The sequence below is a fragment of the Papio anubis genome, chromosome 1, assembly GCF_008728515.1.
Source record: "Papio anubis isolate 15944 chromosome 1, Panubis1.0, whole genome shotgun sequence".
NCBI lineage: Eukaryota > Metazoa > Chordata > Mammalia > Primates > Cercopithecidae > Papio > Papio anubis.
Window position 1 is genome coordinate 91064699 of NC_044976.1, and position 24458 is coordinate 91089156.

At 42.5% G+C, this 24458-nt stretch overlaps 1 protein-coding gene across 2 annotated transcripts in view; it reads left to right on the forward strand.

The window, feature by feature from the left end:
* The window catches only part of RPAP2 (RNA polymerase II associated protein 2), a 140227-nt gene extending 116005 nt beyond the window's left edge, over positions 1 to 24222 (forward strand). The window contains exon 14 of one of the 2 annotated variants that reach the window (XM_021944113.2): positions 23929 to 24219. The gene's annotated coding sequence lies outside the window, so the exon portion shown is untranslated. Of the gene's footprint in view, positions 1 to 23928 lie in introns of both variants that reach the window. The other variant, XM_021944133.2, reaches the window with a different exon arrangement.
* The last annotated feature ends 236 nt before the right edge of the window (positions 24223 to 24458 follow it).

Consider the following 24458-nt stretch of genomic DNA (forward strand, 5'->3'; position numbering starts at 1 on the left):
GCCAGGCGCAGTGGCTCACGCCTATAATCCCAGCACTTTGGGAGGCTGAGGCGGGTGGATCACCTGAGGTCAGGAGTTCAAGACCAGCCTGCTCAATATGGTGAAACCCCATCTCTACTAAAAATACAAAAATTAGCTGGGTGTGGTGGCAGGCACCTGTAGTCCCAGCTACTCTGGAGGCTGAGACAGGAGAATTACTTGAACCCGGGAGGCAGAGGTTACAGTGAACTGAGATTGTACCATTGCACTCCAGCCTGGGTGACAGAGCGAGACTCCATTTCAAAAAAAAAAAAAAAGACTCTTATCATTCAGAAAATAAGAAAAAAAAAGAATACAGGCCAGGCTTAGTGGCTCATGCCTATAATCCCAACACTTTGAGAAGCCGAGGTGAAAGGGTCACTTGAGCCCAAGAGTTTGAGACCAGCCTACACAATATAGTGACACTGTCTTTACTAAAAATGAAAAGAAATAGCCAGGTGTGGTGGCACATACCTGTGGTCCCAGCTACTTGGGAGGCTGAGGTGGGAAGATCATTTGAGCCCAGGAGGTCAAGGCTGCAATGAGCTGTGTTCATGTCACTGCACTCCAGCCTGGGTGCCAGAGCAAAACCCTGTCTTCAAAAAAAAATGCAAAAAGAATACAATACATTCTTGGAAGGCTGAGTCAGGAAGATCACTTGAACCCAGGAATTTTAAGACTGCAGTGAGCAACCATATCATGCCACTGCACTCTAGCCCAAGCAACTAAGCAAGACCCCATTTCAAAAAAAAACAGTATAATCCAGTAAGTATATTAGCCTGACCCCAAAACTGTGTGCGTGTGTGTGTGTGTGTGTGTGTGTGTGTGTGTGTGTGTGTTAGGGCTTGAAGAAGTCTTCCATGAATAAGTAGCACCCTTCTTCCTTGCCCAAGGGTCTGAAAAAGTTGAGAGTAAACAATGAATAAATACAGGGCCAAAATATCCTTTTTTCTTTTTCTTTTTTTTTTTTTTTTTTTTGAGATGGGGGTCTCACTATGTTGCACAGGCTGGTCTCAAACTTTTGAGCTCAAGTGACCCTTCCAGCTTGGCGCCCCAAAGTGCTAGGATTATAGGTGTGAGCCACCATGCCTGGCCTTTTAACATTTTATTTATTTTTTTTTTTTTGAGACAGATTTTTGCTTTGCCACCCAGGTTGCAGTGTTGTGATCATGGCTCACTGCATCCTCAAGCCCCCACAGGCTCAAGTGATCCTCAGCCTCAGCTTCCCAAGTAGCTGGGACTATGGGTACATGACACCATGCCCGGCTAATTTAATTTTTTTTTTTTTTTTTTTTTTTTTTTTGTAGAGATGGGTGTCTCACTTTGTTGCCCAGGATGTTCTCAAACTGGTGGGCTCAGTGATCCTCCCATCTTGGCCTCCTAAAGTGCTGGGATTACAGGTGTAAGCCATCGCACCTGGCCCAAAATATCCATTTTAATGATGTGGCTCATTCTCCTACCAGCAGACTGTCACTCCTTAAACCCCTCCTCTGTTAAATTCTGGATTGCCCATAGCCAGTCCAAATATCTACATCCCAACAAGATGACTCTTTGGGTAACTAACTCTCAAAATCTGTAGTTTTTCCTCATTTGAGTAGTTGTGAGTATACCTCTGTCCCTGAACTGATCACCGTGACAGGCAGAATGGGAGATGTTGATTGGCTTAAACAATCAGAGCCCTGCCTGGAGCTTCGGCAGGAAAATCAGTCGTACCAATGAGGGGGTGGAGTGAATTTCCCAAATGAGACTCCAAGAACTGCCCTCAAGAGAAGAAGGGAAGTAAGCCCAGGCGAGGTGGCTCATGCCTGTAATCCCAGCACTTTGGGAGGCCGAGGTGGGCAGATCACCTGAGGTCAGGAGTTTGAGACCAGCCTGGCCAACATGGTGAAACCCTGTCCCTGCTAAAAATACACAAATTAGCTGGGCATAGTGGCAGTCATCTTTAATCTCAGCTACTCTGGAGGCTGAGGCAGGAAAATCACTTAAACCCGGGAGGCGGAGGTCGCAGTGAGCTGACATCATGCCATTGCACTCCAGCCTGGGTGACAAGAGCGAAACTTCATCTCGAAAAAAGAAAAAAAAAAGAGAGAGAGAGAAGAAGGGAAATAGAATTGGGGAGCTAACCAGCAAATGCCCCCTACACACGGGTGTGAAGTACCCAGAACTGGAGAGCCAGGTCACAGTCAAGCTGAGACCTGAAAGAGAGAAAGGAGTTAACAGGAAAAGAGGGATAGAAGACATTCTGGGCAGAGGGAACAAAGGTACAAAGCTTGGAGGTAAGAGATAATATAATGCATGCAAGAACTGCTAGTATTTCAGTATGCCTAGTGCACAGAGTGATAAGAGATGACAAGAGAACATGCTGAATGGGTGAGCAGAGAGCAGACAAGGATTGTGAGCTCTTTGGTGATGGGATGGAATTTATATCTCCTAGGCAGTTTAGCACAGGTTTCAGATAAACAGACCTGGGATGGAGTTCAAATCCCAACACTGTCCTTCAATGATTTTGGACAACCTCTCTGAGCTTCAGTTTTTTTAATGTCTAATTTTATAATCTATAAAACACAGCTATTAATAGCTCTTTTTCAGAGTTGTTGAAGGGTTATACAACAGGATATATGTATGGCCTCTGACATATAGATAGTCTGGATAAAAAGTAACTGTTATTATTACTATCACTGCTTCTCTCAGGCCTGGCATCTCTACCTCAAAAACCAAACAATACCTAAGTAAACATTTGTAGACTGAAGGGCTGGCATCCCCTGTGAATCAGCCTTGCCCCTGTACCTAGCTCCATATTCTAGCAACCCTTTAGCCCCTGATCCCAGTTCTGCAGTGTCCTCCTCAATCTCACGGTGCTCACAACTGCCAAGCAAAACCCAAAGCACAGGTATCAAAAGACTGGGACCCCAAGCTGTTGGGCCTGCAGAGATGATGGACTCTGCCCCATATGTGTACTCTGACTGGCAGGTCCTGAAATGACACAGCAACCAGGGCTCAGGAGGGACCAAGAGACCAAGGAGGACACAGCTGCCTGAGGAAGATTAGAAAAAGCTTGTCTGAGTGAGACATCCCAAAAGTGGTTTTCGTTGGCCTCCTCCAGAGCCTAGGAGACTAACTCTTACTGGTATATATTCTGGGATCTTAGCACCCCTTTCAGGGCATTTGGAAGTGAAAAGGATCACCATGTATGAAGATCTGGATGTCAAATCTGTCACTATCTATCTCCCCAGAGGCTGAAGGCCTTTAGGTGTCTCTATTCAGAAGCTGCTGGACACAGACCTTTTTCAGACATCCCTAAAGGGTCTAGGGAATTGGTAGGTGTTGACCACATTATACCTGCCTGATCATCAGTGTGCACAGTGCATAAGAACTTGTACATGGAGGCCAGGTGCGGTGGCTCACACCTATAATCCCAGCACTTTGGGAGGCCAAGCAGGGCGGATCACTTGAGGTCAGGAGTTCAAGACCAGCCTGGCCAACATGGTGAAACCCTATCTCTACTAAAAATACAAAAATTAGCCAGGCAGGCCGGGCGCGGTGGCTCAAGCCTGTAATCCCAGCACTTTGGGAGGCTGAGACAAGCAGATCACGAGGTCAGGAGATCAAGACCATCCTGGCTAACCCGGTGAAACCTCGTCTCTACTAAAAAATACAAAAAACTAGCCGGGTGAGGTGGTGGGCACCTGTAGTCCCAGCTACTCGGGAGGCTGAGGCAGGAGAATGGCGTAAACCCAGGAGGCGGAGCTTGCAGTGAGCTGAGATCCGGCCACTGCACTCCAGCCTGGGCGACAGAGCGAGACTCTGTCTCAAAAAAAAAAAATTAGCCAGGCATAGTAACCCAGGCATAGGGCAATGTACCGTTAACCCAAACTACTCGGGAGGCTGAGGCAGAAGAATCACTTGAACCCAGGAAGCGGAGGTTTCAGTGAGCCGAGATCATGGGCCACTGCACTCCAGCCCAGGCAACAGAGCAAGATTCCACCTAAAAAAAAATATATATATATATATGCAAAGTGCTAAATATGAACATCCTTCCTAAATATTAGTTCCTTTCCTTCCTTTGATGCTATCAGGTTTTTTTCCTTACTGTTGGGTTCTTTTCCCTATTCTTCAGCACCCATCCATCTTGTCTCCTATTCTTGCTGTGTACTGACTGTCAGGAAGCTTCATAGTGCTGTCCTCTTGGATTAACTTCCTCCCAACCCAAGGCACTTGCACTTCAGAAGACTTGGCAAGTAAAAAGAGCCATAATCATTCAGTCATGCAAACTGAGCACTCCATGCTAGGTCTTACGCTAAGTGAAGGAAATAGCAAGGAGAATAAGGCAGTCTGTTCCTCATGAAGCTCCACCCCAGTGAGAGACACCAGCACAAAAGAGCTCATAATAACGCTGTGTGAGAATGCAGTGACTTTGGCAAAGAAGGACCTACCTATTGGGTGTGGGAGCCTCTAGGAGGAAGTAACACACCAGATGAGTCTTAAACGATGAGTAGATACTGGCTAGAGGCGGGAAGGTGAGGGGAAGCATGAGCAAAATCAAGGAGGAGACCTAGAGCGCGGCATGTGCAAAGAAACATGGGCAGTTCTGCATTGCTGGAAAATAAAGTGACACATAGCCTACAGTAGATGGCCAATTAATATTTGTTTGGGTAAGCATAGAAAGAGACTGATGGACAATACATCAAACTGTTCAATACAATGAAGTTGAGAACAGGAGGCAAGAAAATCCTTCAGTTTTCACATTATACACTACCATGTTGTTTGAAATTGTTACAAGCATGTATCAATTTTATAATTTAAAAATACACTTTTGGCCTGGTGCGGTGGCTCATGCCTGTAATCCCAGCACTTTGGGAGGCCAAGGCAGGCAGATCACCTAAGGTCAGGAGTTCAAGACCAGCCTGGCCAACATGGTGAAACCCCGTCTCTACTAAAAAATACAACAGATAGCCGGGTGTGGTGACAGGTGCCTGTAATCCCAGCTACTCAGGAGGCTGAGGCAGGAGAATTGCTTGAACCCAGGAGGCAGAGGTTGCAGAGAGCCAAGATCGCACCATTGCACTCTAGACTGGGTGACAGAGTGAGACTCCATCTCAAAAATATATATATATACTTTTTTGAAAATAATAAAAAGTTAATTTTGGCTGCAATGTGTAGAACAAGTTGGAGTTGGGGTAAGTCTGGAAGCAGAGCAGATGATGGTTTGTTTTTTTGGGGGGTTTGTTTTTTTTTTTTGGTATTTTTAGTAGAGATGGGGTTTCACCACGTTGGCCAGGCTGGTCTCAAACTCCTGAACTCGTGATCCGCCCCCCTCAGTCTCCCAAAGTGCTGGGATTACAGGCATGAGCCACCATACCTGGTTGATGAAGGAGTCTTAAACCAGAGAAGTGGCTATAGGTGTCAGGAGAAGGAAAAGTCAAAAGCTTCAAGATTGTACAGCTGTGTGGGTGGTGGTACCTTTACTGAGACAGAGACCATGAGGGAAAAACAGGTCTGGGTTAGGAGGGCAGGAGAGGTAGAGACAATGAGAGCAGTTTTGTCCATGTGGGAGCTGAGGTGCTCATGGGATACCCAGCTGGTAACTTGACTATATGAGTCTGATGTTTAAAAAGAGACAAGAGGGGCTGGGCACGGTGGCTCACTCCTGTAATCCCAGCACTTTGGGAAGCTGAGGCGGGTGGATCACGAGGTCAGGAGATGGAGACCATCCTGGCTAACATGGTGAAACCCCGTCTGTACTAAAAATACAAAATTAGCTGGGCATGGTGGCACATGCCTGTAATCCCAGCTACTCGAAAGGCTGAGACAGGAGGTCGCTTGAACCTGGGAGATGGAAGTTGCGGTGAGCCGAGATCGTGCCATTGCACTCCAGCCTGGGTAACAGAGCAAGACTCTGTATTCACAATAGCAAAGACTTGGAATCAACCCAAATGTCCATCAGTGACAGACTGGATTAAGAAAATGTGGCACATATACACCATGGAATACTATGCAGCCATAAAGAAGGATGAGTTTGTGTCCTTTGCAGGGACATGGATGCAGCTGGAAACCATCATTCTCAGCAAACTATCGCAAGAACAGAAAACCAAACACCGCATGTTCTCACTGATAGGTGGGAACTGAACAATGAGATCATTTGGACTCAGGAAGGGGAACATCACACACCAGGGCCTATCACGGGGAAGGGGGAAGGGGGAAGGGGGAGGGGGGAGGGGGGAGGGATTGCATTGGGAGTTATACCTGATGTAAATGACGAGTTGATGGGTGCTGATGAGTTGATGGGTACAGCACACCAACATGGCACAAGTATACATATGTAACAAACCTGCACGTTATGCACATGTACTCTAGAACTTAAAGTATAATAATAATAAAAAAAAAAAATTTAGCTGGGCATGGTGGTACACGCCTGTAGTCCCAGCTACTTGGGAGGCTGAGGCAGGAGAATTGCTTGAACCCGGGAAGCTGAGGTTGCAGTGAGCTGAGATGGCGCTACTGCACTCCAACCTGGGCGACAGAGCCAGACTCCGTCTCAAAAAAAAAAAAAGAGAGAGAGAGACAAGAAGAAAATGTAAATTTGAGACATTCCAGCATGTAACTCATTAAAACCAAGAGGATAGGTGATATTGCACAGGAAAAATATAGCAAAGAAGAAAAAGAGTGGGTCTCAGATGGACACCAGCCTTTAAAATCAGGCGGAAGAGGCCAGGCAAAGTGGTTCATGCCTGTAATCCCAGCACTTTGGGAGGTCAAGGCGAGTGGATCACCTGAGGTCAGGAGTTCTGGACCAGCCTGACCCCATGTTGAAACCCTGTCTCTACTAAAAATACAGAAATTAGCTGGGCGTGGTGGTGTGCACCTGTAGTCCCAGCTACTCAGGAGGCTGAGGCAGGAGAATTGCTTGAACCCAGGAGGCGGAGGTTGCAGTGAGCCAAGATCATACCACTGCACTCCAGCCTGGGTGACAGAGTGAGACTCTGTCTCAAAAACAAAAAAAAAAAGAAAAATCAGGCGGAAGAAGAATCCATGGTGACAGAGGAAGAACAGCCAGAGGAGTAGGAAGAAAACCAAGAGGTTATGCTTCCTTGGAGGAAAAATGGTTTGGAAGAGGGAATAGATACCAGTGTCAAATACTTCTAAGAAGTCAAGGAAAATGAGGCCCCAAAGTGACCTTGACATGTCCATCAAGACCTCTGGGTTTCCTGGGAGTGTCACTCAGAATAATCCTAGGTAGGAAGGACAGATACTGGAGCTTCCATCCTGCTAATGGCTGTATGTGTGAGCTGACTTTTGCCTTTTCCTTTCTTATCCCAATACTGCAGGACCCAAACCTTATCACTACACTTAGTCTGGCCTTGTACATTCTGAGTTCTAGAAAGTCTCAAATGGAAAAGGCTGCGAACCACACTTGGGCATCCTGAAAAAGGCGCCAATCCTGGAACATCCCTAACTTTCTTTTTGACCCTGAGTAAGCCATAGTTCCTCTGTTGGCCTCAGTTTTCCCATTAGTAATTAAGAGGGTCAGAGGGAATCATCTTTAAGGGCCCCCTCCCAATCCTCATATTCCCAATCCTCATATTCCATGATCCAAGAAACCCCATGAAGAGACAGCCTAGCTTTTTCTGAGCAGGGAGCATTTGGCTTTGGCCAGGTGCGGTGGCTCACTCCTGTAATCCCAGCACTTTGGGAGTCTGAGGCTGGCAGATCACGAGGTCACATGGACACCATCCTGGCCAACATGATGAAACCCCATCTCTACTAAAACACAAAAAGTTAGCCAGGCGTGGTGGTGCACGTCTGTAGTCCCAGGTACTCAGGAGGCTGAGGCAGGGGAATCGTTTGAACCCGGGAGGTAGAGATTGTAGTGAGCCGAGATCATGCCACTGTACTCCAGCCTGTACTCCATCTCAAAAAAAAAAAAAAAAAAAAAAAAAAGATCTGGCTTCCTGGCTGGATGACATGGCTGACGCCTATAATCCCAACACTTCGGGAGGCTGAGGCAGGAGAATTGCCTGAGCCCAAGGAGATTGAGGCTGGACAACATAGTGAGACCCTGTTCAAGATCGGCCTGGACAACATAGTGAGACCCTGTCTCTACAAAAATAAAATTTAAAACTTAGCTGTGCATGGTGGCACATGCTTGTAGTCCCAGCTACTCGGGAGGCTGAGGCAGAATTGCTTGAGCCCAGGAGATTGAGGCTGCAGTGAGACATGATGGCCCCACTGTACTCAAGCCTGGGTGACACAGTGAGAAGCTGTCTCAAAAAAATAAATTAAAATTAAAATTAAATAGTAAAAATCTGGCTTTCTGATGTAAAAGCTCACTCAGAGATCACAGGCTGTGGTTTCCTTTTTTTTTTTTTTTTTTTTTTTTTGAGATGGAGTTTCGTTCTTGTTGCCCAGGCTGGAGTGCAATGGTGCAATCTTGGCTCACTGCAACCTCTGCCTCCCGGGTTCAAGCAATTCTCCTGCCTCAGCCTCCTGAGTAGCTGGGATTACAGGCATGCGCCACCACGCCCAGCTAATTTTGTATTTTTAGTAGAGACAGGGTTTCTCCATATTGGTCAGGCTGGGCTCAAACTCCTGACCTCAAGCAATCTGCCTGCCTCAAGCCTCCCAAAGTGCTGGGATTATAGGCGTGAGCCACCGTGCCAGGTCACAGGCTGTGTGTTACTTAGCCATGGGCAACAAAGCACAAGGCTTTGAGTGGCTACCTAACTCTCCAGCCAGGTGCAGAGCAGTTACCTAGATTTCAAACACAATGATGAAAGGGTATCACCTGAATAGGTATTTGACTTCAGAGAACACCCTACCCTTTAAGTCTCTTTTTGGTGCCCCTGTACAATGAGAGATAGCATAGGATTGGTGGTTAAGTACAGCTTCAAATCCCCACTTATGAACTGTGTGACTTCAGGCAAGTTACCTAGCCTTCCTGTGTTTTGCTTTTCTCTATCAAAAAATTTAAAAAATAATACCTACTTCATAAGATTATGACTAAATGAATTAATATTTATAAAGTACTTAGAACAGCACCTGGCACATAAGAAACATAACACATGATTGTTAAATGAAATACTGTACACATACAAGCATGCACATGCTGTTTCACCTGTATTTCTGCCCTGTCTTCTGGGATATCAGCTTCATTTTCCACACACAGTTCTCAGGCAGCTCCATGCACCACCCTCATGCTAGCAAAATAGACAAACACTATCTTTGTACTATATCACATAGGGAAAGAGAGACATATCTCTTTTTTTTTTGATTTGGAGTCTCGCTCTGTCACCCAGGCTGGAGTGCAGTGGCGGGATCTTGGCTCACTGCAACCTCTGCCTCCTGGGTTCAAGTGATTCTCCTGCCTCAGCCTCCCAAGTAGCTAGGATTATAGGCGCAAACCACCACGCCTGACTAATTTTTGTGTTTTTAGTAGAGACAGGGTTTCACCATGTTGGCCAGGCTTTTCTTGAACTCCTGACCTCAAGTGATCCGCCCACCTCGGCCTCCCAAACTGCTGGGATTATAGGCATGAGCCACCGTGCCCAGCCAAAAGCACGTCTCTTCTAATTGCTGCCACAGAACAGAAAGGAAGCTTTTCTTTCCAAAAAACTGTTTATTCTCCAGTTGCCTAAGGAGAAACAGAGCAGGTCAAAACGGAACAGGTCAAAATTCCCATGCTAATCAGTAGTGGGATTTCGCCTATGAATGGGCACTGCACTCCAGCCTGGGCAGCACAGCAAGAACCTGTTTAGAAATGGTTTTTTTTGTTTTGTTTTTGTGTTTTTTTCATTAAAAAAGATTTAGTATGTTTTCTTCTCACTTGCTATAATTGGAGGAACCTATTCCTGGAGGTAGGATGAGGTCAGTCCCATCCAAACCTATGGCTCAACAGAAGACAGTGGACAGGTCCCCAGAGGAAGATCAGGATATAATTTGACAGAAGGGTGGAAGATGTTTACTACAAGTCTCTGCTAGACACCAAGCACCATGCTACATTCTGGAGACATAATGTTCAAAGATACAATTCCTGCCTTCCAGGAGTTCACAGGAGAACAGTGATGAGGAAACAGTTATAACACAGCACAAGGAGAAAAGCATGAACCTGAGAACACATAGGAGCTCATCCTGCTCAGCCACTCCAAGGGGTGAAGGGTCATAAAAGAGTGAAAGTGGGGGGTTGTCATGGAACTCCCCAAAAGAGGTAAATCTTTTAAACTTTTTTTACGTTATTTTTTACATACAGCCTCCCATAGGAGAAGGGAGTGAAATCTTGAAGGATAAGTAAAGCTTTATCAAGTGTAGATGGAAGAAGGCATTTCTAAGCACAGAGCACCACATCAACAAAAGCATAAAAATTTCAAGAAAATGGGAGCAGCTGAGAATGACTGGACCATAAAGTACATGTAAGAGCCAAGGAGAAGAGGAAGCAGTCAGGAGAGAGTGGTGACACACGAGGCTGGAGAGGTGGGCAGACCCCAAAATCAGGCCGTGCTGACATTTATGCCAAGATTTAAGTGGCACTGACATAAACTCAACAGTTGAGATCTGGGTAGGTGTAAAGCATGAGGAAAAGGTCAGGCAAAAAAAAAAGGAACCAGAAAAAAAGCCTGAAAATGTGTTACCATAGAGGTGGAAGGACCAAGTAAAACAGAAGAAAAAACATTTAAAAGGGAAAGATAGGAAGTGGCAGTTGCTGCAAAGAGATTAGGGAGGCTAATTCCTGAGAAGATTGTGATTAGTAATTAATATTGAGCTTGACCTCTGATAGAACAGTTTCAGTGATAGTGAAAGGGTCAGGAATTCCAAATCGCTTGGAATTTAGTGAATGGGATTTAAAGTTGAAGTGATGACGGTAGGCTACTCTTTCAAAATATTTATGTTTGCAAAAGCTGTGTATCCAAATACTTAAAATATGCATTCAGTAATTCCCCTTCAGAAATTTATATTAAAGAAATAGTCAGAAATATGTGCAAAGATGTATCACAAAGGCTGCACTTTATTAATTATAGCAAATAATTGAGAATAACCTTGTGGTTATGGTTTAAAATGGCTAAATAAATCATAATGCATCCATATAATGAAAAGTTTAATGCAATGATTAAAAAATGATGTTGTAGAATACTTACTGGTACAGTAAAAGTGTCAGATTACAAAATACAACATCCAGAATGCTCTCAATATTGAAATAAATGAATATTATATATGCATAGAAATAAGATTTGAAGGATATAAACCAGAATGTGAACCTCAGTAGTTACCCCCAGAAGTGTCATTACAAGTGTTTGAAACATGTGTAGTTATTTGTACTTTCTATTTTCTACTATAAATATATATTACTTTTGTAATGAAAAATACTAAGAGCTTGACAATAGAGAAAGGAGGAAGGGATTAGCTTTGAGGGAAACATGGTAGAGGCTTCTATAGTTCAAGGAAGATTTGAGCTTGTTTCAAATCAAGAGAAAAGAGGGGAGAAGAGAAAAGAGGGGAGAAATTGAAGCTATATGAGAGGAAATAATAGGAGAAGCTCTGCCCTGGGCAGAGAAGAGGGGACCTGGGGACGAGGGCCCTGGGGCGATGAGGTGAGGATGGCAAAGAACCCAAAGGCAGCAGGAAAGATAACTGTTCACGGATGCATGATCACCTGCCACTGTGTTGAGAGCAGGGAGGGGATTAAGGAGATGGAGAAGAGTGGAAAAGGTTTATAACAGCTGCTGTGAAGAATTAGGAAGTCAATTAGCAATAAAAAATAAAAGGCTCCAAGGGAGGGCCCAGCTGTCACTGAGGAGCAGGACTTGATTCCATTGCCAGTTAATTTACTAACTGCAGCTAAAGAGGAGATATGTGGCCTGGATCCATCCAATGAATGTCCAAAAAATATCCAGAAAATGTGACCCAGAATAACTACAATCACTAAGGACTATACTAACATATTAACTAATTTAAGTGCTGCTTCCTTCTTCCAGTTTGGTCCTAGGCACTTGTACATCTTCACTATAATTATTATTTTTAAAAATAAGTAAGGGAGGTGAGCAAAGTTAGTAAAATGAAAAAGAATTTAAGAAAATGACATTTTATCAGCCAAAATGAAGAAGTGTCAAAATACCACTAACACTTTCAACCAAAAGACAAAGCTGTTTTCAGGGCTGCTGGTGCTTGTTCACATCTAGATGAATGTTTGTAGAAGCTTTCCTAGTGTCTGATAGTAAACATTTGCTTTGCTTTGGCCTTACAGGTAGGTGATTACAAGGGATTCTAGTCACATAAATAAATGATACCAGATTTTTCCAATCTGGCCAGTATAATCATTATAATTCACCTGGAAGGAAAAGTATGAAGAAACTCAAGATTGCTAGCAACCAAGCAGAATCCTCTTATAATGTAGTATGTGCTTAAGGAAATCATTTCCTGGACTGAAGGAAAAGAGCTACCATCTGTTAAGCACCTACTATGTGCATGTTCTTTGTTAAGCCCTTTATGTTCGCTATTTGTATGTAATCCTCACAACAGTTCTGCAAGGTAGATATAATTTTCCTCATTTTACAAATGACAGAAGAAGCTCAGAGGTGGTAAATGGTAAAAATGATAGTACCCGCCTCATAAAACTGTGTATTAAATGAGGTAACATCTGTAAAGCATTTAACACATAGCACTTAGCATAAGCATTAGTTGCAATAATGATTTAGCCATAATAATATACCAGCATTTATGCTATTGTTTGACAAAATAAGATGGATCTTCTTATCACCATCTTTACTTCACAACAAATGAAACTGGTTTACCCAAGGTTCCAGTAAGCTCTCTATAGTCAATATTTCAGTAATCACTTTCACTAGGATCTACTGGGCCTTCATGCTTCCACACTGGATTTGAATTTACGTTTTCTCTGTGTTCCCAGTCAAATAACCTTGCAATCCCTTGAGCACACATCACTGGGGAGGAGGACAACCCACAGAAGCAGCTTAGTTAGGCTCCAGTCAAAATAAATTTGGCATCAAAAAAGTGCTGCATATAGGGAAAGGAAAATCTTTTCAGCAAATGGTGTCAGGGAAACTAGATGTCCCCAACCACAAGAATGACGTTGGACTCTTACATTATATCATATACAAAAGTTAAATCAAAATGGATCAAATACCTAAATATGAGACTGAAAACTATAAAACTCTTAGAAGAACATGGAGGGAAAAAGTTTCATGACATTGGATTTGGCAGAGAATACTTAGATACCAAAAGCACAATGAAAGAAGAAATGGACTGCACCAAAATTAAACACTTTTCTGCATCAAAGGGCACTATCGACAGAGAAAAGGCAACCCACAAAATGGGGAAAAATATTGGCAAATCATTTATCTGATAAAGGATTAATACCTGGAATATATAAAGAACTCCTATAACTCATGAACATAAAAACCAAATAGCCCAATTAAAAAATGAGCCACAGTCTCGAATAGATATTTCTCCAAAGAAGATATGCAAAGAGTTAATATGCACATGAAAAAGTGCTTAACATCACTAATCACTAGGGAAATGCAAATCAAAACCACAATGAGGTCCGGGTGCGGTGGCTCACACCTGTAATCCCAGCCCTTTGGGAGACCTAGGTGGGTGGATCACGAGGTCAGAAGTTCAAGACGAGCCTGGCCAACATAGTGAAACCCCATCTCTACTAAAAATACAAAAATTAGCCAGGCGTGGTGGCATGTACCTGTAGTCCCAGCTACTCAGGAGGCTGAGGTGTTTGAACCCAGGAGGCGGAGGTTGCAGTGAGCCAAGACCGCGCCATTGTACTCCAGCCTGGGTGACAGAGTGAGTCTCCATCTCAAAAAAAAACAAACAAAAACAAATAAACAAACAAAAAACTCACAATGAGATACCACTTCACATCCATTAGGTTAGCAATTATCAAAAATTGAAAATAGGCAGGACACAGTGGCTCAAGTCTATAATCACAGCACTTTGGGAGGCTGAGGTGGGAGGACTGCTTGAGTCCAGGAGTTTGAGACCAGCCAGGGCAACATAGCAAGACCCCTGTTTCAATTCTTTAAAAAAAAAAAAAGGAAATAACAAGTAGATGTGAGAAATTGGAGCCCTTGTGCACTGCTGACAAAAATGTAAAATGGTGCAGTTACTATGGAAAACAGTATGGTGGTTCTTCAAAATATTAACCATTGAATTAGCACATGATTCAGATATTCCACTCTGGGTATTTTCAAAACAGAATTGAAATTAGGGACACAAACAGATATTTGAACACCAATGCTCATAGCAGCATTATTCACAACAGCCAAAAGGTAGAGATAACCCAAATGTCTACTGACAGATGAATGAATAAACAAAATGTAGTATATACATATAATGGAATATTATTCAACCTTAAAAAGGAAGGAGATTCTGGTACATGTTACAACATGAATGAACCTTAACAACATAATGCTAAGTAAAATAAGGAAGACACGGCCGGACACAGTGGCTCATACCTGTAATCTCAGCACTTTGGGAGGCCAAGGCAGGCAGATCACTTGAGGTCAGGGGTTCAAGACCGGCCTGGCCAACATGATGAAACTCTATGTCTACTAAAAAACACAAAAAATTAGCTGAGTGTGGTGGCGGGTGCCTGTAATCACAGCTACTCAGGAGGCTGAGGCAGGAGAATCACTTGAACCCAGGAGGCAGAGGTTGCAGTGAGCTAAGTTTGCACCATTGCACTCCAGCCTGGGCAACAAGAGCGAGACTCTGTCTCAAAAAAAAAAAAAAAAAAAAACACATAAAATAGGCAAGACAAAAGGACAAATATTGTATGATTTCACTTATATGCGGTACTTAGAGACATAAGGTCAAATTCATAGAGACAGAAAGTAGAAGAGTGGTTGCCAGGGGCTGGCGGAGGGAATAATGGACAGTTATTGTTTATGGACATAAGGTTTCAGTTTGGGATGTTGAAAAGTTCTGGAGATGGATAGCCATGCCGGTTGCACCACAGTGTGAATGTACTTAATGCCACTGAATTGTACACTTAGAAATAATTAAAATGTCCAGGCGTGGCGGCTCACACCTGTAATCCCAGAACTTTGGGAGGCTGAGGCAGCAGACCACCTGATGTCGGGAGTTCGAGACGAGCCTGACCAATATGGAGAAAAAAACCTGTCTCTACTAAAAATACAAAATTACCTGGGCATGGTGGTGCATGCCTGCAATCCCAGCTACTCGGAAGGCTGAGGCAGGAGAACTGCTTGAACCCGGAAGGTGGAGGTTGTGGTGAGCCTAGATCACGCCATTGCATTGTGGTTGCCTGGGTAACAAGAGCAAAACTCTGTCTCAAAAAAAATAAATAAATAAAAAATTAAAACAGTAAATTTTGCATTTTATGTTTGTGTATATATGTATATGTGTATATACATATATTTTGTGTGTGTGTGATTCTCCTGCCTCAGCCTCCAAAGTAGCTGGGACTACAGGCACGTGCCACCACACCCAGCTACTTTTGGTACTAATATTTTTAGTAGAGATGAGGTTTTGTCATGTTGGCTAGGCTGGTCTCGAACTCCTGACCTCAAGTGATGCACCCACCTCAGCCTCCTAAGGTGTCGGGATTACAGGTATGAGCCACAACACCCAGCTGGTGCATTGTGTATATTTTATCACAATTTAAAAATGTAGTTTAAAAAAGTGCTGCAGATTAAGAAAAAAAAAAAAAAAGACAAGAAAGGAGTTCATTTAAAGCTTCACAGCGACTATCTTTGGAGTGTGGATTACAGGCAACTTTGATTTCTTCTTTATATTTTTTCTTATTTTCTACATTTTCTTCGATGAGTTTTTAAAATGAGGGGAAAAAGTTTTGGGTTTTTAAAATATCAGTTATATTTTGATTGCACAGCTCCCTCTTTCCTACTTCACCCCTCTTAAAAGTAGATTGTGTATAAGCTATTTTAAAAGTAGATATGTATAAGCCATTTTACACACACACACATACACACACAAACTTATTTTTAGAGCAGTTTTAGGATCACATCAAAACTGAGCAGAAAGCAGACAGATTTCTCATGTCCCCTGCCCCACATGTGCACAGCCTCCAAGTTTTGGGTTTTTTTAACTGCTGTCTCTCCACTGGGATGACAATGGAAATAATGTCATCAAGCACCAATTTTTAAAATGCCAACAGTGATTTTCTCCAGAACAAATATGGAGTTTATCTTAATATTATGCGTTAAAACAGTTAAAAGTATTCTGAAGACCAGACAAGCAATTTTGATACTTTGGGGAAGACTGATTGGGAATTTTTTTTTAAGATGATTGTTCACTTAAAGCAATAAACTTTAAATTACATAATACATACTGAAGACATGATCCAGTCTCTCTTAATCAATTTAACAGACATTAGTTGAGCACCCAGGATGTGTCAGATCTGAGCCTCAGTGCCCAGAAAACCCTTACCCTTTGTGCCTAAAATGTAAGGGGGTGGATCTTGACTGCTGAAAGTTGTCTCACTCTTCTATCACCACTTCCACCCCAGGGGTAACTATTATAAATAAACTGAAGTATACGCTTCCAAATCACTTTGCAACGCACACCACATAAAAATACTCTTTTTACAAATATAGTTACAAAAATTACTTTTTATGTTTTTAAATTTTTATTTTTATTTATTTTTTATCAGTTATTTTTATTTTTATTATTTTTAATTTTTTTCTTATACTTTAAGTTCTAGGGTACATGTGCACAACGTGGAGGTTTGTTACATATGTATACATGTGCCATGTTGGTGTGCTGCACCCATGAACTCGTCATTTACATTAGGTGTATCTCCTAATGCTATCCCACCCCATGACAGGCCTCAGTGTGTGACATTCCCCATGCTGTGTCCAAGTGTCCTCATTGTTCAGTTCCCACCTATGAGTGAGAACATGGGGTGTTTGGTTTTCTGTCCTTGTGATAGTTTGCTCAGAATGATGGTTTCCAGCTTCATCCATGACCCTACAAAGAACATGAACTCATCCTTTTTTATGGCTGCATAGTATTCCATGGTGTATATGTGCCACATTTTCTTAATCCAGTCTATCATTGATGGACATTTGGATTGGTTCCAAGTCTTTGCTATTGTGAATAGTGTCACAATAAACATATGTGTGCATGTGTCTTTATTGTAGCATGATTTATAATCCTTTGGGTATATACCCAGTAATGGGATTGCTGGGTCAAATAGTATTTCTAGTTCTAGATCCTTGAGGAATTGCCACACTGTCTTCCACAATGGTTGAACTAGTTTACAGTCCCACCAACAGTGTAAAAGCGTTCCTATTTCTCCACATCCTCTCCAGCACCTGTTGTTTCCTGACTTTTTAATGATTGCCACTCTAACTGGTGTGAGATGGTATCTCATTGTGGTTTTGATCTGCATTTCTCTGATGGCCAGTGATGATAAGCATTTTTTCATGTGTCTGTTGGCTGCATAAATGTCTTATTTTGAGAAGTGTCTGTTCATATCCTTTGCCCACTTTTTGATGGGGTTGTTTGTTTTTTCTCTTGTAAGTTTAAGTTCTTTGTAGATATTAGCCCTTTGTCAGATGGGTAGATTGTAAAAATTTTCTCCCATTCTGTAGGTTGCCTGTTCACTCTGATGGTAGTTTCTTTTGTTGTGCAAAAGCTCTTTAGTTTAATTAGATCCCATTTGTCAATTTTGGCTTTTATTGCCATTGTTTTTGGTGTTTTGGTCATGAAGTCCTTGCCCATGCCTATGTCCTGAATGGTATTGCCTAGGTTTTCTTCTAGGGTTTTTATGGTTTTAGGTCTAACATTTAAGTCTTTAATCCATCTTGAATTAATTTTTGTATAAGGTGTAAGGAAGGGATCCAGTTTCACCTTTCTACATATGGTTAGCCAGTTTTCCCAGCACCATTTATTAAATAGGGAATCCTTTCCCAATTTCTTGTTTTTGTCAGGTTTGTCAAAGATCAGATGGCTGTAGATGTGTGGTATTATTTCTGAGGGCTCTGTTCTGTTCCATTGGTCTGTATCTCTGTTTTGGTAACAGTACCATACTGTTCTGGTTACTGTAGCCTTGTAGTATAGTTTGAAGTCAGGTAGTGTGATGTCTCCAGCTTTGTTCTTTTGGCTTAGGATTGTCTTGGCAATGCGGGCTCTTTTTTGGTTCCATATGAACTTTAAAGTAATTTTTTCCAATTCTGTGAAGAAAGTCAGTGGTATCTTGATGGGGATGGCATTGAATCCATAAATTACCTTGGGCAGTATGGCCATTTTCACGATACTGATTCTTCCTATCCATGAGCATGGAATGTTCTTCCATTTGTTTGTGTCTTCTTTTATTTCGTTGAGCAGTGGTTTGTAGTTCTCCTTGAAGAGGTCCTTCACATCCCTTGTAAGTTGGATTCCTAGGTATTTTATTCTCTTTGTAGCAATTGTGAATAGGAGTTCATTCATGATTTGGCTCTCTGTTTGTCTATTACTGGTGTATAGGAATGCTTGTGATTTTTCCACATTAATTTTTGTATTCTGAGACTGCTGAAGTTGCTTATCAGCTTAAGGAGATTTTGGGCTGAGACGATGGGATTTTCTAAATACACAATCATGTCATCTGCAAACAGGGACAATTTGACTTCCTCATACCCTTTATTTCTTTCTCCTGCCTGATTGCCCTGGCCGGAACTTCCAACACTATGTTGAATAGGAGTGGTGAGAGAGGGCATCCCTGTCTTGTGCCAGTTTTCAAAGGGAATGCTTCCAGTTTTTGCCCATTCAGTATGATATTGGCTGTGGGTTTGTCATAAATAGCTCTTATTATTTTGAGATACATCCAAGCAATACCGAGTTTATTGGGAGTTTTTAGCATGAAGGGCTGCTGAATTTTGTTGAAGGCCTATTCTGCATCTATTGAGATAATTATGTGGTTTTTGTCTTTGGTTCTGTTTATATGACGGATTACATTCATTGATTTGCATATATTGAATAAGCCTTGCATCCCAGGGATGAAGCCCACTTGATCGTGGTGGATAAGCTTTTTGATGTGCTGCTGGATTCGGTTTGCCAAGTATTTTATTGAGGATTTTTGCATCGATGTTCATCAGGGATATTGGTCTAAAATTCTCTTTTCTTGTTGTGTCTCTGCCAGGCTTTGGTATCAGGATGATGCTGGCCTCGTAAAATGAGTTAGGGAGGATTCCCTCTTTTTCTATTGATTGGAATAATTTCAGAAGGAATGGTACCAGATCCTCTTTGCACCTCTGTAAATCTGTCTGGTCGTGGACTTTTTTTGGTTGGTAGGCTATTAATTATTGCCTCAATTTCAGAGCCTGTTATTGATCTATGCAGGGATTCAACTTCTTCCTGGTTTAGTCTTGGCAGGGTGTATGTGTCCAGGAATTTATCCATTTCTTCTAGACCTTCTAGTTTATTTGGGTAGAGGTGTTTACAGTATTCTCTGATGGTAGTTTGTATTTCTGTGGGATCGGTGGTGATATCCCCTTTATCATTTTTTATTGCATCTATTTGATTCTTCTCTCTTTTCTTCTTTACTAATCCTGCTTGAGTCTAATCTATTTGAATCTTGCTTGAGTCTATCAATTTTGTTGATCTTTTCAAAAAACCACTCCTGGATTGATTTTTTTGAAGCGTTTTTTGTGTCTCTATCTCCTTCAGTTCTGCTCTGATCTAAGTTATTTCTTGCCTTCTGCCAGCTTTTGATCGTGTTTGCTCTTGCTTCTCTAGTTCTTTTCATTGTGATGTTAGGGTGTCAGTTTTAAATCTTTCCTGCTTTCTCTTGTGGGCATTTAGTGCCATAAATTTCCCTCTACACACTGCTTTAAATGTGTCCCAGAGATTCTGGTATGTTGTGTCTTTGTTCTCATTGGTTTCAAAGAACATCGTTATTTCTGCCTTCATTTTGTTATGTACCCAGTAGTCATTCAGGAGCGGGTTGTTCAGTTTCCATGTAGTTGAGTGGTTTTGAGTGAGTTTCTTAATATTGAGTTCTAGTTTGATTGCACTGTGGTCTGAGAGACAGTTTGTTATAACTTCTGTTCTTTCACATTTGCTGAGGAGTGCTTTCCTTCCAACTATGTGGTCAATTTTGGAATAAGTGCAATGTGGTGCTGAGAAGAATGTATATTCTGTTGATTTGGGGTGGAGAGCTCTGTAGATGTCTATGACGTCTGCTTGGTGCAGAGCTGAGTTCAATTCCTGGATATCCTTGTTAACTTTCTGTCTCATTGATCTGTCTACTGTTAACAGTGGGGTGTTAAAGTCTCCCATTATTATTGTGTGGGAGTCTAACTCTCTTTGTAGGTCTCTAAGGACTTGCTTTATGAATCTGGGTGCTCCTGTGTTGGGTGCATATATATTTAGGTTAGCTCTTCTTGTTGAATTGACTCCTTTACCATTATGTAATGGCCTTGTCTCTTTTGATCTTTGTTGGTTTAAAGTCTGTTTTTTCAGAGACGAGGATTGCAACCCCTGCTTTTTGTTTTGTTTTGTTTTTCCATTTGCTTGGTAGATCTTCCTCCATCCCTTTATTTTGAGCCTATGTGTGTCTCTGCATGTGAGATGGGTCTCCTGAATATAGCACACTGATGGGTCTTGACTCTTTATCCAATTTGCCAGTCTGTGTCTTTTAATTGGAGCATTTAGCTCATTTACATTTAAGGTGAATATTGTTATGTGTGAATTTGGTCCTGTCATTATGATGTTAGTTGGTTATTTTGCTCATTAGTTGATGCAGTTTCTTCCTAGCATTGATGGTCTTTACAATTTGGTATGCTTTTGCAGTGGTTGGTACTGGTTGTTCCTTTCCATGTTTAGTGCTTCCTTCAGGAGCTCTTGTAAGGCAGGCCTGGTGGTGACAAAATCTCTCAGCATTTGCTTGTCTGCAAAGGATTTTATTTCTCCTTCACTTACACAGCTTAGTTTCGCTGGATATGAAATTCTGGGTTGAAACTTCTTTTCTTTAAGAATGTTGAATACTGGCCCCCATTCTCTTCTTTCTGGCTTGTAGAGTTTCTGCCAAGAGATCAGCTGTTAGTCTGATGGGCTTCCCTTTGTAGGTAACCCGACCTTTCTCTCTGGCTGCCCTTAACATTTTTTCCTTCATTTCAACTTTAATGAATCTGACAATTATGTGTCTTGGAGTTGCTCTTCTCGAGGAGTATTTTTGTGGCATTCTCTGTATTTCCTGAATTTGAATGTTGGCCTGCCTTGCTAGGTTGGGGATGTTCTCCTGGATAATATCCTGAAGAGTGTTTTCCAACTTGGTTCCATTCTCCCCATCACTTTCAGGTACACCAATCAGATGTAGATTTGGTCTTTTCACATATTTCCATATTTCTTGGAGGCTTTGTTCATTTCTTTCTACTCTTTTTTCTCTAAATTTCTCTTCGCACTTCATTTCATTCATCTCATCTTCATTTACTGATAACCCTTTCATCCACTTGATCGAATCGGCTACTGAAGCTTGTGTATGTGTCATGTAGTTCTTGTGCCATGGTTTTCAGTTCCATCAGGTCATGTAAGGTCTTCTCTACACTGTTTATTCTAGTTAGCCATTCGTCTAATCTTTTTTCAAGATTTTTAGCTTCTTTGTGGTGGGATTGAACATCCTCCTTTAGCTCGGGGAAGCTTGTTATTACCAATCATCTGAAGCCTTCTTCTCTTCTCTCAACTCATCAAAGCCTATCCAGCTTTGTTCCACTGCTGACGAGGAGCTGTGTTCCTTTGGAGGAGAAGAGGCGCTCTGATTTTCAGAATTTTCAGTTTTTCTTCTCTGGTTTCTCCCCATCTTTGTGGTTTTATCTACCTTTGGTCTTTGATGATGTGATGTACAAATGGGGTTTTGGTGTGGATGTCCTTTCTGTTTGTTCGTTTTCCTTCTAAGAGTCAGGGCCCTCAGCTGCAGGTCTGTTGGAGTTTGCTGGAGGTCCACTCCAGACTCTGTTTGCCTGGGTATCACCAGCAGAGGCTGCAGAACAGCAAATATTGCAGAACGGCAAATGTTGCTGCCTGATCCTTCCTCTGAAAGCTTTGTCTCAAAGGGGCACCCAGCTGTATGAGGTGTCGATTGACCCCTACTGGGAGGTGTCTCCCAGTTAGGCTACTCGGGGGTCAGAGACCCACTTGAGAAGGCAGTCTGTCCATTCCCAGATCTCAAACTTCATGCTGAGAGAACCATTACTCTCTTCAAAGCTGTCAAACAGAGACGTTTAAGTCTGCAGAAGTTTTTGCTGCCTTTTGTTCAGCTATGCCCTGCGCCCAGAGGTGGAGTCTACAGAGGCAGGCAGGCCTCCTTGAGCTGTGGTGGGCTTGACCCAGTTTGAGCTTCCCGGCTGCTTAGTTTACCTACTCAAGCCTCAGCAATGGCAGACACCCCTCCCCCAGCCTCGCTGCCACCTTGCAGTTCGATCTCATACTGCTGTGTAGCAGTGAGTGAGGCTCCGTGAGCATGGGACCCTTCAAGCCAGGCGCGGGATGTAATCTCCCACTGTGCCACTTGCTAAGACCTTTGGAAAAGCACAGTATTAGGGTGGGAGTTTTCCAATTTTCCAGGTACTGTCACGGCTTTCCTTGGCTAGGAAAGGGAATTCCCCAACCCCTTGCACTTCCCGGGTGAGGTGATGCCCCGCCCTGCTTCGGCTCACACTCCATGGGTTACACCCACTGTCCGACAAGCCCCAGTGAGATGAACCCGTTACCTCAGTTGGAAATGCAGAAATCACCTGTCTTCTGCGTTGCTCACACTGGGAGCTGTAGACTGGAGCTGTTCCTATTCAGCCATCTTCAGTTTTTATTTATTTCTTAGAAACAGGATCTTGCTCTTTCACCCAGGCTGGAATGCAGTAGTGTGATCATAGCTCACTGTAGCCTCAAACTCCTGGGTTCAAGGAATCCTCTTGACTCAACTTCCTGAGTGGCTAGGACTACAGGCAAGCACCACCAGGACAGGCTATTTTTTTTTTTTTTTTAGAAACAAGATCTTGCTATGTTGCCCAGGGTGGTTTCAAACTCCTGGCCTCAATTGATCCCCCCGCCTCAGCCACCCAAAGTTCTGGGATTACAGGCATGAACCACTGCACCTGGCTCAAAAAATACTTTTTAAATTCCACATTATGTTACTGACATCTTTCTATGTTACTACATAAAGACCTACCTTTTTGTTTTAACAGTTACAGAGCATTTCAAAGTGAAGGTATTCCATTATTATTTATTATTTAGTTAGGCATGTCCTTATTGATGGACATTTAAATTGACTATAATATACAATAAAAGCATTTGAATATTTATCCTTGTAAGCACCTATGACTTTTTATTATTATTATTATTTTTAAAATTTTTATTTTAGAGACAGGGTCTTTCTCTGTCTCCCAGGCTAACATGCAGTGGTGTGATCATGGCTCCCTGTAGCCTCAATCTTCCACCTCAGCCTCTCAAGTAGAGCCATGCACTACAGCCATGCACCATCATACCTGGCTAATTTTTTGATTTTTATAGAGATGAGGTCTCACTGTGTTGCCCAGGTTGGCCTCTCGCACTTGGCCTCAAGTGACTCTCCTGCCTTGGCCTCTCAAAGTACTGGGATTACAGGTGTGAGCTAATGCAGACAGCCTTCTATGACCATTTCTGAAGGACAAATATCTAGATGTGAAGTTGCTGGATCATGTCATACACTTTTAATTTATACTATTTAATTGTTTTTATAATCTATGTAGGCCACCTTAATCCATCTTATAACATGGTGTAAACACACAGAGTGAGAACTTTACTTTCAAAAGACACAAGACAAAGAGGGAACTTTGTGTCTTTTCAGGAAGCCCACAGAACTGGAGGTGGGTCAGGAATGTTTAGTGAAGGCAAAGCAGATTAAGGGATTTTATTTTTTGTGGTCATCAATCTTCTTTGTACCTCTTTCTTGTTTAGATAACAGGAAACCATTTTGGACAACTGTCTACGGCTTGAACCAACAAATAAAGGGAAGACATTCTAACTGATGAAGCTGCTCAACAACAGAACCAGGAATCTTCTGAGACAGTGAGCTTCCCATCACTGGAATGGTTCAAGCTGAAGCCAAATGGCTTACAAGAGAGGCCACACAGTGTGTTGATTAAAAGCACAGACCCTGGAGCCAGGATGCCTGGATTTGAATCCTAATTCTGATATATAGCTGGGAACCCTGGGCAAGTTTACTTGACATTTTTTGTGCCTCAGTTTATTTATTTATTTTTTTCCAAGATGGAGTCTTGCTCTGTCGCCAAGAGCTGGAGTGTAGTGGTGCAATCTCAGCTCCCTGCAACCTCCACCTCTCAGGTTCAAGTGATTTTCCTGCCTCAACCTCCTGGGTAGCTGGGATTACAGGTGCAAACTACCACACCTGGCTAATTTTTGTATTTTTAGTAGAGACGGGGTTTCACCATGTTGGCCAAACTGGTCTCGAACTCCTGACCTCGTGA